Genomic DNA, 12,232 nt, shown 5'->3' on the forward strand with positions numbered 1-12,232 from the left:
CCTTGCCGTAGAGAAAATGATTCGGGAGAACAGGAGGTCCCTGTCTAAAAGATTTCCCTCTGCTCAGGTAATTCCATTGGATGGGGATAAAAGGGGCTGGACTGAGCTTTTGAACCTTGTTACATGGCTGAGAAGCAAAGGCTTCTTTAATTGAACTTATTTAATCATTATTTAGTTATTGAATTATTCTTGGTAAAGAAAGATTTCTAAAAGAGGAAATGAAGAACTGAAGAAGATGTTTTACTTGCTGGGAAAGCAGAGAAGAGTGTTTGGAGAACTGGCACTGAAGGCCAAGTATCCCATGCACGTCCCCTCACTCTGTGTCTTCTGGTTTTCTGTGTTCCCCTTTTGTCTCAAAGGTCATTTTGTAAGAGCTTCAGTTTCACCTTGGCCTCCTGAATCCTGAATTTAAAAGGCTTGTCATGTGAACTGTGTGGGCAGCGTTCCCTCCTCCGTGCTCCACATCCTTTGGGAGTGGAGAAGGAGAGTTACTGTATCCCTGATATGATTCCAGCAAATTAGTGAGTGATCTTTGGGTTCCTTTCTTTCTGTTTTTCAGCTCAGGACAATGTTGGTGTTGCCCCTGATTCTTCAGGAGGGGAGCCTGTGAACAGAGCTGCAGCAGAGGAAGCTTCATCTGGCACCGAGAGCTGCAGGAACAGTTCCCAGGAGCCCGAGGAGCCTGGTAAGGACAGAGCCCCCACTGGTTTAGAGAGGTGTGAGATGGCTGCTCTGAGCAGGCTTGGTGCTTCCTGGTGCCTTGAGTTCAAATCCTGCACGGGCACAACCTGCCTGAGCCCTGCCCTCCACGCTTCTCCAGAGACTCTGAGGCCGAGTCCTCTGCTGGGGCAAGAGAGCAGGGAATAAACCTGACCTTGTGGGACTTGTGTCACCAAGCCGGGTGTCCCAGTTTTGTGCTGAAGTTGGTGGATAAATTTGCTGCAGGGTGCCAGGGGAGGCCAGGCTGAGCAACTCTTGAAGGAACAGGGGAAAAAAAGTGCAAAAAGTCAGGGTAGAAGTACAAATCACTGACTAAATGTAATACCAGTCTGCTGATATTGGTCATGACCCACAAGAAAAACAAGGAGCTGAGCATCAGAGGCCAACCAATTGAAAAATCATGGTAACTCCAGTAACAAAAGGAAAAGCTTGAATGACCCCTGATTAGGGAGACCTAAGAGGAGAGAAGGAGCACTTTGGATCCATTCCTTAGCCAAGCTGGTGCAGCCTGCAGGCCTCGTAGGGAGCTCTGTCCCTCCCAGCCCTTCCTGCCAGAGCTGATGGTCAAGGTGGAGCAGCTGCTGCTCACTGCAGAGGGCAGTTTGTAGATGCCAGGTCATGGAGCTGGTTCACGTCTCAGCTCCCAGCACCTTCGGCTTCAGCCATTTCAGTGAGGACTGAGGTCCTCACTGGGATTCCTTGTGGCAGCTGGGACTGGCTGTGTTTCAAGCTCTCCTGGGTGCCCTTTGCACTGTGGGGGCTGAGACTTTATCAAGATACATCAGTGTTTTGAAACACACTTTTGAACACTTGGAATGTTCCCTGTTCTTTTAAGGGCAGATTGCTTCAAATTGCCAAGTGAGAGTCCGTCTTTCAGGCCATCTTTGACAGCCCCTGGTAGAAGGACAGTTGCTGCCCAAGGGAAAGGTGCACAAGGGCCAATATTGACTGAGCGTTCCCTTTGCTTCCCAGATACCATCTGAGCAACATCTCCAGGAGGGCTGCCCTGCATGGCAGGAAGAGACAGGGGAGAGCCTGTGGCCATCAGGCAGGTAGAATTCCTCTGTTTGTAGATATGTTTATAGATTTCTGTGGTTCTATTTATGAGTGGTTATAGTTCCATTTATAGATAATAGTGTTCTGTTTATATGGGCATATATTGATAGATCTGTACAGTTAAATGTGGATATGTATACATATAGTTAGAGAAGTGATATAATTTATTATCCATTTACATTTATAGATTTTCAGAGTTAATTTTTTATATCTGTACAGTAAAATATATATACTTACATATCTATGTAAATGAATATATGTAAATGAAGTGACATTTATAAATGTGTATAGTTATATATTAAGAGGAATAGGAATGTTTAGATGGAGAGATTGATGGATAGATTGCTGTTTGTGTAGGCCTAGGCTGCATTTTTAGCTCTTTCCTCCCTCGGCTGCCTTTTCACCTCTTGCTTTTCTCCCGGTGCCCCCTGTGTCCCCTGTCCCTGTGCTGGGTCCGAGCTGGCGGCCGGGCCGGGTGGAGCAGCACTTCCAGCCCTGGCTGTCCCTGGAGCGGTGGGAGCTGCCGCTGGCTCCAGGCACTGTCCCCTGAGGAGCTGCTGGAGGACGGTGAGACAGAGGGGGCTGAGGGGGCTGAGGGGGCGGTGGCGCCGAAGGGACGGTGACCCTGAGCTGCTGCTGGGGCTGAGGGCTGTGGGGCAGCCGAGGGCCATGGTGGCACTGAGGTGACAGGGAAGTGGCACAGGCTGAGGGGCTGGCGGGTCTCAGGGGACGGGATGGCTCAGAAGGGACTGAGGCGGGTGAGAGGGACTGTGAGGGGCTGAAGAAACTGAAGGGGGCTGGGGCTTCACCGAGAGCATGGCGGGACTGAGGGGATGGAGGGGGCCAGCAGGGAGCACAGAGGGCTCCGGGACTGCAGCTGTGCCAGGCCTTGGAAGCAATTCCAGAGCCTCCACTTTGGCCACAGCTGCAAGGGAGACCTTGAGGACAGCCGGAGACTGACGGGAGCCAGCAGGGAGGAGCTGAAGGCCGGCAGCAAGAGCAGTGAACGGGGACCTGCTGCTGCCAGCCTGGAGAGAGCCCGGCTGAGGCCACAGGCCCGGGGAGGCAGGCTGGGGCTGAGGCTGGCGTGGGCTGTGGCCGTGGGCACTGCCCGGCGGGGCAGGAGCGGGCCCTGCCCGTGCTGGGGCTGCTCAGCGCAGCTGCCCCGGCTGGCACAGGGGCTGTCCTTGGGCCAGGCAGCTGTGCCGGCAGGGCCCGGGAGCTGTGCCGGCTCTGCCGGGCTGCCGGGGCTGCGGGACAGTCCTGCCGCGGCTGCGCTCACCACAGCCTGGCCCGCTCGGCTGCTTTCTCTTTACGACCCTCCTGGGGAGGCTCTGACACGTGGAAGTGCAGCTGCTGCCAAGGGAAACGTGCCCATACTCACTCAGTGTTCCCTTTGCTTGCCAGATGTCCCATCTGCTGTCGCTGTCTGGGAGAGCTGCTCTGCACGGCAGGAGGAGACCGAGCGAGAGACTTTGAAGATGGGGCAGCTGGGATCCCCCTCTGCTTTGAATTCCATGTAGACATGTCTAGAAGTGCACATAGAGATGGATTATCATTTGGATATGTACATATGTGGGTTGCTATTTGTATAGGACTATTTCTGTATGTATGGTGTTTAGGGATGTATGCTCTGTATATATGTATATGTTTGTAATTACCTAGATGTGTATATTTGTATCTAAGTATACGTGGATGTTGTTATATCTGTGTTTAGTTCTGTTTCCTATATATACAGTTGTGTTGCTATTTATTTCTACTGATGCAGCTATAGGCATATGGGTCTTTAAATAGTTATATTGGTATTTGCATAGGTATATATGTCTATTTTTAGATTTTTATATGTATCCATATGTATAGCTGTATATTTGTATTTATGCATTTGTATGGATATTTAGCTTGGCACAGTGATATTTTTGTATTTATAGATAGGTTTGTGTTATATATCTGTTTATATATATTGTATATAATATGTAATATTTAATCTATAATTACATCTGTATGTTTTTATACATGTATTTCTATATATTTGTGTATATATATGTATTTAGTTATATTTCAACATGTATGGAGTGGTATAGTTGTAAAATTCTATTGGTTCTGTGTATAATTCTATGAATTCTTGGTACAGGGCTATTTAGAGAGGGAATTAATATTTTTGTATTTCTAGATGGGCTGTATGTTTGTAGTTATATGTAATAAATTAAGTTGTTAACCGCCTAATTGATCTTTGTGTATAGTGAGTTGTTTTAGAGGTTGGCAATAAATTTAGTTTTGTTAACTGAAGTTAGTATTTGTGTCTTTTTACACAGACTGGTTGTAATAATCTAATAAATTCCTGATTTTAACCTAAATTGAGATTTGTATAGTTCTGTCTTGTCAGCGTGGGTGTAGCAATTTGTAATAAATGACATTTTTCAGCTGAAATTGATTCTCGTGTATTTGTGGATCAGCAGTGCTGGTGCAGCGATGTGCAAGAAATGCCATTTGTCAGCTGTGATGGGTGTTCTGTGATTTGTGCTAAATTAGTGTATTTTATTGAATAGTAAAAGAGGCAAAGAGAAATAAAGAGAAAAGAAAGGAGGAGAAAGAAGTGTGCATGGGCGGTGGGGGGACAGGGAGAGGGTGGCAGGGGTTATGTGTGACAGCTTTATCACCCATCCAAGGGTCCCACCATGTCTCGCTGCTCTCCTCCATCTGGTCTCCTTGGTGGTGAGGGTCCCACACCACACTGCCACACGTCCTGACAAGTGAGGGATTCCCTGGATTAATACCCGCTTTGGGAGGTGGGAATGCCCAGGTGCCTCCCTTGCAGGGGGCCAGTTGGACACTGTCCCTTGCTGCACTGAGCGTCTGTGGCATTGTGCTGCAGTGCTCTGGTGCAGGGTCTGGGCACCCCTTTGGGGGCCCTTTGATGGGGCACATCACCCCCTCTGTTGTGGACAAGCTTTCCCCTGGTGAAGGGCCCCACAGCTGGGCTGCCCTGCCCAGCAGAGGATGGGCGGCCACTGCCTCTCACCAGAGGCTTTCCAACACTCACCCAAAGCCCCTCTGCCCCCAGCTTTGGTGCCAAACTCTGTGTGAACCTGGCAGCTGATAGCCCTGGGGCCGTCATCTCCACCCTGAAGGCATTGGCTTGTGCTTCCTGAATGCCTCTGAGCTGTTACTTTATCTCCTCTTCATCAGAGAACCCTGTAGGCCTCCCAGAGCCCCATTCAGGGTGTGGTGGTCATCTCTGCAGCTTTTGTAACACAGCTCTGCTGTAGTAGGCAAAAGTCTTTCATGAAAATGTTTAAACCATAAACTATTGTATTTCAGCCTCTGACAGCGGGGAGGACAAATCCGCCCCCCATCCCACGGGCAGCTCTTTAGGAAGCGCTCCAAGTGTCCCTCTGAAGCTCATCCCAGAGACCAGAAGCCAGCAGGGATCCTGAGCCAGCTCTGCTGCCTTTGGCAGCACTTTGGCAAATGAGCTGCAGCAAGGGGGAGGCAGCAGTGACTGTGACTGCTGCAGGCTGGGCATGAAGGAAGGGCCATGGACACAAGTGCTGAGATGCGCCAAAATCCAGGACAACTGGGAATCAAGAAGGTCTCACAAGCACTAATATGATGGAAGCCTTTTGTGTGAAGCTCCCTGAAGGAACTGCCAGGGGACTTGCTGCTGGGATCAGCAGTAGCAGAAGGCAGCAGGATCTGCTCCTTTTCCTGGCTCTGTTTCAGGACACAGGCTCTGATGACCCGTGCTCCCACAAAGCCCTTGCCCATGGAGGCTGTAGTGCAAAAGCAATCCCACTGCAAAGAGAGGCTTTGCAGTTGAAGTCCACTTGTGTTTAGGCAATGGAGTTTAGGGAATGAATGACTCCCATGCCAACGCACCGGCACGTAACCGGGGCTCTGAGAGGCAGAGCCTTTAGAGGGAAAGAGAGATCAGGCACTCGCATGCCTGAAACTCCTTCAGCTCCCTCTTCTTTAAATAAGAAAGCTGAGGAGAGGCAAATGCAATCCTTTGAAAAAATATTGTGTCTAACAAGTCCTGAGGGGAAAAAAGTAGGTAACAACTGGGCCTTGTTTTCATAGCCTGTGTCTTCTGCAGAGGAGACTGGGATGTACAGCTTCCAGGAACACAAGGCATTGCATGGAACTGTGCATGTGCTCAGCAACTCAACCCTACTGGTGCACTTTGTAAGGACACAGACAGCAATTGGATCTATGTATCCACCCATTAACAAAGCGTTGTTAGCAGTAGGATCAAGGTATCTGCTCCCTGGGGAAACCTTTCAGCATTTAGAATCTGGACAAGGCCACATCTGGCCCTGCCTGGGGGTGCTGGCTCCAAGCCAGCTCCCTTGGTTCCTAGGCAGGCTCAGGGAGAAAGCCAAGAGGAGAATGAAACCAGCTGTCCCCCCAGCAGAAGCTCTGGCACATTGCTCATCCAGCACTATCAGAGCCGGGCTACTCTCACAGCGCACTCGGAAGCCTTGTGGCCAGCAAAGGTGGAGGCACCGCAGGATTTCCCGGTTCCCGGCCATGGCTCTGCAGGGCTTGGCTGGGACAGCTTCCCCCAGCTGATGTGCAGCTCTGGATGAAGGGGAAAGCATTGGGGTACCTGGTGATGTACCTTCCTTAATCACCAGAGGCACCCTTTTGGAATAATGCTGAGATGCATTGCTTAGCTCATCCTTTCCTGACTCTTTTTTACATTTTTACATTACAGTAAATTACACCGTTCCTTCAGCTGGTGTCTGTGTCTGCATCTCTGACTCTCCCCACCACCAAAACAAACACACAGCCACTGTGTTACTCTGACACTTCTACCACCTCCTCTCCTGCAGATGCACAAACACAGATGGAAGGCAATCCAAAATTCAAACCCAAGTTAAGGAATTACAGATTTTGGAGCAGGATGTGGAAGCACTACAACACAGCCCTGTAGACATAAACATGAAGGTGTCTTGTAAACTCCATATCCACAGACGTGTGCCTCTTAGGCAAGAATGATCTTTATAATGAATTTTCTAGAATTCATGGAGCAATGACTTTAATGTGGGAAGTAGCTAGGCAGGATGTTCTGACAGGCTTAAGGAGCCTTGATCCACAATTGCAAAGAAATTCAGTTCTAAATATATCTGAAAGTGAGATTAAAACACAAACGAGGTTACATGTTGGGAATCCAAAGTGATAATACAACTTTTTTTTCATGAAAGATGAAAGATGAAAGAAAAAGAAATTGAAAATTGGGGAAATGCCAAGAAAAAATATGAGAAGCACACTAAAGGGGTTGCTACCACCATGGGTCCAGCCCTGGTTTCTCAGTCAGGTGTGACCCCAGGCAGCCAGAGCAGCAAGGTGGGGCAGGACAGGCCTCGTAGGAGCAGCAAGGACAGCAAAGGACAGCAATGACAGCAAAGACTCCCGACACTTTGCAGACACTGTGCCATGCTGGGCACTTGTTTATTTAAGGGTGTCTGGCTTTAGGAGAGATGGTAGCAACGGCACACACAGCACGAGCACCCTCAGGGCAATGGCACATCCAACACATCCCTCATGAACTCCCTCATGATCTCTGCTCTCTTGAGGAGTGCCTGAGGTCCATCATGTGTCCAGCTCTGCTGGACAGCTGAACAAACTACCCAGAGCTGGGGAAAAATGCTGTGAACAGCACCAGCACCAGTTCCCTTGGAACAGGAGGAACACCTGTAGCTGATGCTGGGTCAGTGCAATGTGCTCATGGGTGCTTTGGCAGCAGAGCCTTGACTTGGCACCGTGCAGGAGACGCCCCCTTGTCCGGTTTTGTTTTGTTTGCTTTTTGCTCCCACTGCTGATACTGAGCTGCTGTGGCTGAGCCTGAGACATCCCTCCTACCCTGTCAGCAGCAGCCCTCATCCAGAACTGGCTATAAAATATGAGCAAAGCAGCTGGGAACAGCAATGTATGGAATCCTATGGCTCAGGAGCCCTTATGTCAGAGCAATGCATGTGCCTTATGCTTGTCAGCACCTCCTTCTCTGTGCACAAAATACGGATTGGTGAAGGGTTTTTTTGCCTAAGAACTCTTGAGAAGGAAACATTCTGCTGGGATTCTCATGAGTGTATCTGTTAAGTTCATTGCTGGGAAACAGAAAGTAAGGCCAGGGTAGCAGAGCAGCCAGGATCTGGTCACTGCCTGCAAAGGGCTGGTGTATGATGTGGGAACACCACGTGCCAGGATGGGCGAGAAGGGTAAATGTGCTCAAGGTGCTGCAGGTGAGGTTTGGGTTCACCTAGAGGGCAGTCAGGGGTGGTGAGCACTGGAAGATCCAGCTGCAGTTCCCATCCATGTCCCTTTCAGTGCTGCCTTTAGGGTGTCTGCAGCCTGGATCCAGAGCGCCCTGGGGGGCTCCTGTGGCTGCCTTTGCACTCAGGGTGAGGATGCCCAGGAGCCCCCGAGGCCGGCAGTGGGGACCAGGGCTGGGGCTTGTGGCCTGGCAGGTGCGGCTCTGGGGGCTGTGACACGCCAGGGCACGGGTCACAGTGGGAGCTGTGAGCAGGAGCACGGCCAGCTTGGCAGCTGAGTGACATGGTTCTGCTGGCTGTGACATCACAGAGGACAGGTCACGCTGGCACCTGTGTCCAGGGGCAGCACCGGGCAGTTGCATTCTGGCAGCCAGTGAGTGCACACACAGGGGGACAGCTGAGCTGAATGGGGGCTGGGAAAGGTGCCCTGGGAGTTTAAAGCCAGAGGCAGAGCTGGGACCCTCAGGGCAGGGCACTGTCCCCAGGGCTGGGGGAAGAGGGGCTCTCAGCATGGCTGGTGCCCAGAGAGGCTCTGGGGATATTCCAGGTGTCACCAGCCCCCTGCTCCCTCCCAGCCAGACATGCAGAGCTCCCTTTCTCCCACCAGGCCATGTCTCCAACACTGGCCTTCATCCTGGCCCTGTTATGCACCCCCAGTGGGTTGAAAGCAGACATGAAAATTGATAAGGATGTGGTCAGGCGGATGCGGGAGCGTGAGGAGTTTCTGCATCAGGAAATGACTCGGCTCCTGCAGGAGGTGGATGACAACAATTCCATCATGGAAAGCCTGCTCCTTTTTGCATGGCAGCTTCTGTGGCTGCCTTGGTTCACCAATGCTGGGCAGAAGGAAAATTCAGAAACTGAAAAGAGTGAAGCTGAACGGATGCAGGAGCGCGAGGAGTATCTGCTTCAAGAAATGACTCGGCTCCTGCAGGAGATTGATGGCAACAATTCCATTGTGGAAAGCCTGTTCCTTTCTGCATGGCGGCTGCTGTGGCTGCTTTTGCTCACCAAGGCTCTTGTGCTCTCTCTGGCCTTCTGGCTGGTCAGGAGATGGAAGTGTGGTTCTACCAGCGGCAGGATGCAGGAGGGATCCAGCAGCAAGTGGAACGTTGTCAGGGGGAAGTTCAGCAGCAAGGAGAAGGTCAGTGAGCATGAGAAGGACAAGGGTGCAGACTGGGGTACAACACTTTGGCTGTGCCCAGCCCATCACCAATGGGCACATCCAGGATAGGGCTGGAGTGGGCTGTCAGCAACCTGATCTCATTGGGAATGTCCCTGCTCACTGCTGTGGGCTCACACTGGATGGTCCATAAAGGTCACTCCCAAGCCCAGCTGTTCTGTGATTCTGCAGCAGGGCCTGCCCAGCACGAAGGTGCTGCAGGAGCTGGTGGACGAGCTCCTCGGTGTCTGCCGAGTGCTCTCCCGGAGGAGCTTCATGCCGGAGCTGCACCCAGCTGCTGGGACGGACACCAGCCCTGCAGCCTGCAGTGTCCAGGAGAACAGCAGCACCTACCGCCCGCTGGTCATCCTGCGGCCACCCCCCGGCCACTCCTTCAGCCTGGAGAGCACAAAGTGGCCGCCAGCCAGGCGCATCCGTGTGGCGCTGGAGTGCCTGTGCTCCGGGGAGCAGCTGCTGGGGCACACGTGCTTCCTGCACGCCTCTGGTGGCCAGCTGCCCAGGGATCAGGAGTGGTACCTGATGGACACCCTCTGCACGGGCTCCTACTTGGATGCCAAGAAAGTCACCCGCTGGGTGCAAACGTTGGTGCTGTCGGCCTGGCTGCTCCTGCCGCAGTCGCGCCACTGCCAGCTCACGGCGCTGCCCTGCGGCAAGTCCTGCAGCTTCCGGCTGAGCGGCGCCTCTGGCCTGCACTGCAGCATCGAGATGGCTCTGGCCGTGCAGCGAGGCAGCTCAGGTGCCTGCCTGGGCCTGGAGTAGGCAGCAGAGGCTCTGGCAGAGAGCTGCCACCTCTCGGACTCACTGCCGCGATGCCACTGCTGCTGAGGTGACAGCATTGCCACCGAAAAGGAGATGAGGAAGGTGAAGTCAACCATTCCTCATGGGACTTTTTTTTGTGTTCTGTTAGGATTCTTTAGTTCCTTTATTATGAACTCTGAGAAATTTAGCCAGGTGATAAGACTTCTAAAGCCTTTCAAGGCAGACCTGGGAAGGTTAACATGACTTTTTTTTTTGTTAAGAAAACTTATACATCCATAGGAGGATTTCCTACAGTTTTTTACTCTTTAAAAAAATTAAAATTCAATTATTTTACAAACATTCGGTCTACCATCAAGTCAGGAAGAGGAAGGAGGAGCTGGGTCAGAAGAGTGCCATGTGCACGAGTGTGGGGAGGGTCAGCTTACCAGGGGCTTGGTGTGGCAATAAGCATATACAAGGATTGTTGCAGGTGCAGGCCTTGTGAACAGGCCCACTGGACAGCCAGTGCTGTCCCTTTTTCTTTATTCAGTCCCTTGTTGTGGTTCAAGAAACCTTTTAAAATTTTAAGAAGTGAGACATCGTTTCTCACAATGCATAAAGCTGAGGCAGTATCAAGGGTATAAAAGGCCATTTTGTGCACGAGCCTCTGGCATTTTGCCATGCACCCAGCACTGTCCCTTTTGCTTTGCTGATTTTTTTTATTGTTCTCAATAAAACATCTATAACTCTTTCCCACTTGGAGTCTGGGTCGTTTATAAAAAGCTTGCGGAGAGCTGCTCCTGTGCCCGAGGCCGGCAGGCGGCCCGGGCCGGCTCGCAGCTGCGAGGACGCCGGCAGCCCGTGCCCTGAGGCCGAGGCCGTGGCGGGCATTTTGCGGGCAGGGCTTTTCCGAGCCGGCCGCAATGTGCTGCCTCCCCTGTGGGCCCGGCTGCGGCAGAGGCGGGCGGGAACGCGGCGGGGCCGGCAGCGGCGGGCAGAGGCCGCAGAGAGCAGCAGCCCGGCCGGGCCCGCCGCGGAGCGGCAGGGAGCTGCCGGGCAGCCCTCGGCCGTGTCTGTGCGCACAGGGCAGGAGCAGAGGCCGGAGCAGAGGCAGGAGCCGCGGCGGGAGCCGGCCATAGCGGCAGCTGGCCGTGTCCAGGGCCGCAGCCGCAGCTCTCCCCTGCCGGCCACAGCAGCAGCCGCTCGCCTCCGAGGCTCCGGCGCTTGCCGAAGACGAGGGGCCCGGCCCCCAGCACGCCCTGGAGCCCGGCAGCGAGAGGAGCCGCCGGTGCCGCAAAGGCAGCGCAGAGGGCGCAGCTTGAGGAGGAGGACATGAGGCTCGCTCTGGGCCGCGCTGGGGCAGCTCTGCCCTCTCGGCCTTCGCCTTGAGCCCTTTGCTGCTTTTCCATGAGCCCTGATGGACGTCCTCGGCCAAGGGCCCCTGCAGCTCTTCCCGGGCTGCAGGAAAAGCTGCCTCAGTCACAGAATCACAGAATCCCTAGGTTGGAAGAGACCTTCAAGATCATCGAGTCCAACCCGTGCCCTAATACCTCAACTAAAGCACGGCACCGAGTGCCACATCCAGTCTTCTTTTAAACACATCTAGGAATGATGACTCCACCACCTCCCCAGAGGGTTCTGTCCCAGGAAGGACCAAAATGGCACCAGGGCCTTGGACCCCCCAGCGCTTGGAGCTCTGGAATTTGTTTTGTCTTTCTGCTTAGGGAAAGGACTTGGAAAAGTATTAGGAAAACTGGTCACTAATACAGTAGGATACAGAGCTACAAACATATATGCAAAGAATATAGAAAACACAGAAAAACAGGCAAAACCCAAATGGCATCAGCAAGGTCTTGGGCATGAACCAAGATACCTCTCGTATTCCAGATGGCCTTCTCAGCCCTATTTCTGTGTATTTCTGGGAACCAGAAGAATCCTGCTTGAGCCTGTGTGGAGATGGGTTTGGGAAGTAAAAGTTCATTTCTTTTTTTCTCCTTGGGGCAGCTCCTATTCCTAACATCAGCTGAGCTTCTTTCCACCATGGTGCCTCTGATTGTTGCAGCAAAACAATTCATGGCAGACAGAAGACACTGACACTTCCAGGGACATGGCTTTCTCCAGTGCCAGCTGTGAGTGGGAGTCAGAGTAAAAACTCTGTAAACCACAACTCCATTGGAAGATTCCCTTCCTTTTCACTCTGCAAATAAGCTCTACATTCCCTTCTGAATTGTCAGTTGCTTGTTAAGGATGGTTAGTTCTTTTT

General features: G+C 52.2%; 1 long non-coding RNA gene across 1 annotated transcript; it reads left to right on the forward strand.

Moving 5' to 3' along the window:
• Window positions 1-558: 558 nt before the first annotated feature.
• LOC139605085 (uncharacterized) lies at window positions 559-3,609 on the forward strand. The gene is made up of 4 exons (XR_011684225.1): window positions 559-685; window positions 1,693-1,772; window positions 2,236-2,343; window positions 3,184-3,609. It is a non-coding gene; the product is annotated as an uncharacterized lncRNA (long non-coding RNA).
• The last annotated feature ends 8,623 nt before the right edge of the window (window positions 3,610-12,232 follow it).

Source organism: Agelaius tricolor, unplaced genomic scaffold (assembly GCF_023055355.1).
Source record: "Agelaius tricolor isolate 1412-34295 unplaced genomic scaffold, bAgeTri1.0.p SCAF_59, whole genome shotgun sequence".
NCBI classification, from domain to species: Eukaryota; Metazoa; Chordata; class Aves; order Passeriformes; family Icteridae; genus Agelaius; species Agelaius tricolor.